Here is a 6,000-nt window from a genome sequence, read left to right as displayed (position 1 = left end):
AGCAAAGACGTCTCACTCTGACATAAATACATTTGCCTTTGATGTATTTATGTCAAAGTGACATAAATACCCCCCCCCCCACACACACACACACACACACACACACACACTTCATTTCTATGTATTTTTATAACTTTGTGTCAATTTCATGTTATTTGCCATATGCCCATTATGCGTACACATTAAGGCCCATGAGCGTGTGAGAGTGCAGCATCTTTGTACATAGAGACGATCTCTGTCAGACGGCGGAGCGGTTGGAGGTTTTCAATCTGTGGCGTACACTCTGTTGCTGGAAGAGGTGCGGTTCGTACCAGCGTCTGCGTATTAAACTTCACACGGAGAAACTGCAGAGGTACGTTTAGATTAACTTTGAAGACCACTGTTTGAACTGCGACCTTAAAAGAAAAATCTAACTTCTCAGTTTAAACTATTCTGGACATTTTCCGCGCTCTTGGCTTTTGTGAATCTCGCGGGGTGGAAGCTGGTGTCGAGCATGAATGGACCACTGTGAATTTGAAGTGAAATGGGAGTAATGTGCACTTGCAGTATATATATATGCTAACTAACACGGTGTAGTTCACACAAGTGATCTCGGTGTGGGGTTTTAGTGGCAGCTGTTTTTGTTTGGTAGCTCACGCTCCACACTTAGAAGCGACTACAAAACAAAGTGATTGCGAGTGAGCAGGATGGCTGCACTGTTGGCATTTTCTTTACCAAGAATGGAAGGAGCTTAGCCGTATCCAGGACGGGTTGGTGGTGGGAAAGTTCCCCGATACTCAAATCTGCTATCATTATTCCCTTGTATTGATTTGGTGAGTTGGGACAAGCCCTTACACCAAACAGAACTGACTCATTGGACTTGACCTTGTGCCATGGGCGGGTGTAAATATAGAAACATACAAACAAGAATATGCAAGACATTCCAAAACAAAGTTTGACGAAGCTAATTATGGCATCTAACTCTCAGTCTGAAAGATCGGTGGGCAAGATAATTAAGATAGTAGTTAAGTAGACTGGTAAGAGTTTAAAACCACTGTTTAAAGCACCCGTGTTTGGTGTGTGCTAGTTTAACTTCCGTGTTAAAAAGCTAGAAACAGCTTTCCTACTGGCTATACGTTACATTAAGGTAGTGTATGTTAATGCTTTCGTGTGCACGCGCGCCTCCTCGTGTGCACGCGCGCCAACGGCAGGAAAAACCAGCTTGTCTACGTTGTTCAGATGCTTCAGCAAGACAGTCCATTTCGTAGTTTTACTAACGCTACTAGAACACAAGGGCGTAGATTTGGCATGGACGGAAGGGACATGTCCCCACCAATATCCAGCGATTATTGAATTGTCTCCACCAATAATTTAAACTCTTCGAGTAAAGAAAAACAAACCCGATAGAAAGAAAAAAACATCTGTCGACGTCTCATTCACACAGGACTGGAATCCTATAGGAATTTACAGAGGTCATTTAGAAAAGGTGCAATGGCTTGTAGCTAGTCGAAGTGTGCAAAGCCAGTGAAAGGTCAAGTGTCCGTTTCACCTGTTTCTGGTTACATAGGTGGGGGGAGAAGTGTAGTTGTTTAGTTTAAACATAAGTGGTGGAAAACATCTGTCGTGGCTTTCACTGATGACACACTACCTCGTTTAGAGTATAGATGGCACGATACCACTTTTTTATGTCCGATACCGATATCATAAATTCGGATATCTGCCGATACCGATATGAATCCAATATAGTGTTTTTTAATCAATAAAACAGTTTTTTTTAATATCTTGCTGCTTTTTGTATAAGTTCATACTCAAGTTTAAAACCCCCCCACTAAAGCTATTCTTTTATACCTGTATGTTTAAAAAAAAAAATACACTGCAGCCAAAATATTTCATAGTTCAGCAAAACTGATCAACCTAATAAACTTAAACCTGCTCCATCCTCCCTATTCTGGTATTTTAAAGAGTAAGCAACCTAACTAATAGGGCTTTAAAACTCCCAGCAAAAAAATAAAAATAAAATAGGGAACCACCCACCCTCCACCTCATGATGCTTAATTGACGTAATCAACTGTAATTTGATGCAGTGTGTAAAAAAAGCACAGAAATAAATTATTTTTCAAGAAATATTAAATAGATTCAACATCTTTCTTCAACAGAACTGCAGACTGCACAGATGGTTCCCTCCCAAAGGAAAAAGTACTATAGCTTACTAGGGTATATTAGACCTAATAGTTACTATATACAGTAATGGACTTCTATACATTTTACATCAGATTAAAACTTTGGGTGTAAGATTCAGATAATTATTTATTAAAAGCTCGACATTTTAAATGAGAATAAGAAAGAAAAGTATGTCTTTGTGCCCCCTTTTCCCTTTTCACTGGTCCGACGTGCTACGGTTATGAGCCGAGTTATGCTGTGTCGCAAGTTTTGTGAGGTGCTTTTTTGATATTTAATGGATCGGATTACATTTTTTTGTTTCTCTCCAATATCCGATCCAGTGATTTACGCTAGTTTCGGACCGATACGTAATATCGGATCGGTCCATCTCTAGTTTAGAGTATAAATATATTGCCACAAGTTGCCGGCAGCAGCATTATAGTGACACAGCATAAGTCAAATATAAGCACAAAAGCATCCCAAGTGATGTTTTTCCTGGAAATTCCAAGTGAAGTGTGTAACTGCTTGACAGTAAAGCAGTTTAACAGTGTAACTACAAAAACAGTGCAAGGTTATAAAACAGTTGGTGCCCTGGGTAAAATGTAAATGAAAACAGACTGCAAAGATTTGCAAATTTCATGCACCCATATTTTATTTGGAGTTGAACAGAGAAAATGCATCAAATGTTTGAACTGACAAAATGAATGCTCACAAAAAAAAAAATTGTGATTTGCAGCTTGCACATCTGCTTCCATCCAAATGACATAATTTACAGGGAAAGCCTGGCATATTTCAGCAAAACATTTCTAAACCACGCACTGCACTTATTACAACAACATGGCATTTTAGTAAATTAGTCCGGCTGCTGAATGGCTTGCGGTCCAGACTTTTCACATTTGAAGTATCATGAAAGACAAATGGTGACTAAAGAAGACCCAGAACTGCTGAGCTGCTACTAGAGCTGGCTCAAGAGTTAGGAGTTCGCCTTGTAATCGGAAGGTTGCCGGTTCGAGCCCTGGCTTGGACAGTCTCGGTCGTTGTGTCCTTGGGCAAGACACTTCACCCGTTGCCTACTGGTGGTGGTCAGAGGGCCCGGTGGCGCCAGTGTCCGGCAGCCTCGCCTCTGTCAGTGCGCCCCAGGGTGGCTGTGGTTACAATGTAGCTGCCATCACCAGTGTGTGAATGTGTGTGTGAATGGGTGGATGACTGGATATGTAAAGCGCTTTGGGGTCCTTAGGGACTAGTAAAGCGCTATATAAATACAGGCCATTTACCATTTACCATTTAGAGCTGGGCGATATGACAATATATATCGTGTGGACGATAGAAAAGTGTCTATCGTGCCATTTGTCTTCTATCGTTTCTAACCTAATTTTATAAATTATTACATAAAATATGTCATTAACCGGTCGGAGTGGGCACGCTCCGTTTTGCCTAATTATTTTTAAATCCCTGTATAACTGGAACCATGTAAGCTAGGGCAATAATTTTTTTTGCATATGAAACCGGAGGAGTTGTACTTACATCTTGGGGCGATTGTGGAGTTCGCCTTGTAATTGGAAGGTTGCCGGTTCGAGCCCCGGCTTGGACAGTCTCTGTCGTTGTGTCCTTGGGCAAGACACTTCACCCGTTGCCTACTGGTGGTGGTCAGAGGGCCCGGTGGCGCCAGTGTCCGGCAGCCTCGCCTCTGTCAGTGCGCCCCAGGGTGGCTGTGGCTACAATGTAGCTGCCATCACCAGTGTGTGAATGTGTGGATGACTGAATGTGTAAAGTGCTTTGGGGTCCTTAGGGACTAGAAAAGCGCTATACAAATACAGACCATTTAAATCTTATGCTACCAGCTTGTCCTCGGTCACGGTTTCCTTCCACATATAGCTTTGCAAAAATTGCATAAAAAGCACTTGCAGCAACAAAAACATAATATTCCAGAAACACGCTTTGCCGAACAACTTTTCATAACACTTCCTATGTTGGAAGTGTTGTTGTTGGTCAGCGCGAACTATCGCATGTCCGCCATTACCTGCCCGGAACCGGAAGTGACGTCATTTTCGCGGAAAATGTAGTTTTTTGTTTGTTTGTTTTTTTTACCTTCAGGGCCTTATAAGCCTATACTGGTGTTTTTAAAAGTTATGTTTGACTTTATGCGTTTCTGTATCATTTCTGGGATGCTTAGAACTCAAATTACACTGTTGGAAATCGTTTATTTTGATGCACATGCTGTTTTTTTGCAGCAAGTTGGGAAAAGAAAAACTATAGCCAGCCGAAGATATAGCAGTCTTTCACACAAGGCTCTTATGAGAAAACGTCCAAGCGCCATAAACAAACCACAGGAGCCGTCTCGCATTACATTTGTAAATTCACGGCCCCTGTTTATGTAGTTGAGAAGGACAGCTTTCATGACCTCGTCAAAGTCCTTGATCTGAGGTACGTTATGCCCGGTCATAAGCACTTCAGTAAAGTCGAGTTGCCTCGCTTATATGACGCATGCCGGGCCAAAGAAGAGAAGGATGTTTGCAGTGTTGTGCATTATGCTTTGACGACTGACCTATGGACGAGCAGAGATGCGCAGTCCTACATGAGCATAACCATCCATTTCATTAACAATGACTCCACCCTCTGCGCTCGCTGTTTACAGACTGCATACTTTCCATATGACCACAGGTCAGGTGGTATATTGTGATATATATCGTTATCGTGATATAAAATAATTCATATCGTGATAAATATTTTTTCCATATCGCCCAGCACTAGCTGCTACAAACCGATATCGGACAAGTTATTAAGTTAGTCAGCAAATACACATACAAAATATTGTCAGTTGAAGATTAAAGCACCTACCAATATTTATTTTTTTTCTCACAAGTTATTATTTAAGCAAGACTGAACCTCTGTACTAATGAAATCCAGCACTGTGGGGCTTTTAAACAAGGCAGTTAAACCTTGTTTGGGTTCACAAGTTATGGTTATGGAGGAATCCAGATCATTCATCCGTCCTCCCGAGAACACAACAGTTCTGTGTCCTCGGGCAAAGTTTCAGCAACTGCGTTCATTGTGAGACAGTGTCTGCTTGTCCACATCCACCCCTCCCACGTTCACACACACCAGCAGAGAAATAGTTGTTGGAAGTGAGAAATGTGTGGCAATCAGTTGCTTGGCTGCGCAGCGAGAAGAGGAAGCAATAACACAAACACGCTCCCTGCAACGTGACTTCAAAGATTGTGTGTTGCCTGCTTTCTGTAACTTCATGGGTGTTGGATCACCATCTTTTACTTGAAACTTTGTTAGTCTGCATGTGGCCCCTCTAGGCTCTTCTCCTGCCCCTCAACGGAACCCTTACTCCAAAAAAAATCAGAGAAACCAGTGATGTCATTCAATGTTCCGCTAACAAGGAGCAGCGGTGACTCAGAGTATTTAGTCAGTCCTCCAGTGAAACTGCCTGTCAGACTCGTGTTCCTCCTGTTAAACCTGGTCTGTCTGTCTGCTGCTGAAGGCACGATGGTATTTGCTCAGACTTGCCAAATCCTGGTCAGAAATTTAAGTCTGATAGGAAAAAGGATGAGTTATATGCAATTATACAAGCCAAAATCTAGCTTGTTCCAGAAATGCCACTGAAGTTATTAAATGTGTTGCGTGGAGCTCACTGAGGATGAGACGTGTCGGCGTGGTGGCTGCTGTTTACACAGTTCAGTGTTGAAACAGACTGTGCAACTGCAGGTTTAGTCAAGCAGCATGTACTCTGTGTGCATGGGGCTGCCGTGAGACAACGACATTCCAATGATTCATTAAATTAGTGTAACAATATCGTGCAGAGAGCTACGTTGAGGCTTATCAAATTGGCTGTTCATTCATAAAGCAAGCCAA

At 42.1% G+C, this 6,000-nt stretch overlaps 1 protein-coding gene across 1 annotated transcript in view; it reads left to right on the top strand.

The window, feature by feature from the left end:
* Positions 1-287: 287 nt before the first annotated feature.
* LOC146633058 (carnitine O-palmitoyltransferase 1, liver isoform-like) overlaps positions 288-6,000 on the top strand; it is a 66,234-nt gene continuing 60,521 nt past the window's right edge. Inside the window, exon 1 of the mRNA XM_085351299.1 lies at positions 288-352. The gene's annotated coding sequence lies outside the window, so the exon portion shown is untranslated. The remainder of the gene's footprint in view (positions 353-6,000) is intronic.

Source organism: Diplotaxodon limnothrissa, linkage group LG4 (assembly GCF_057381915.1).
Source record: "Diplotaxodon limnothrissa isolate DT_005_m linkage group LG4, D_limnothrissa_male_GT1.1, whole genome shotgun sequence".
Taxonomy (NCBI): domain Eukaryota; kingdom Metazoa; phylum Chordata; class Actinopteri; order Cichliformes; family Cichlidae; genus Diplotaxodon; species Diplotaxodon limnothrissa.
This window is presented reverse-complemented; position numbering and strand designations above follow the sequence as displayed.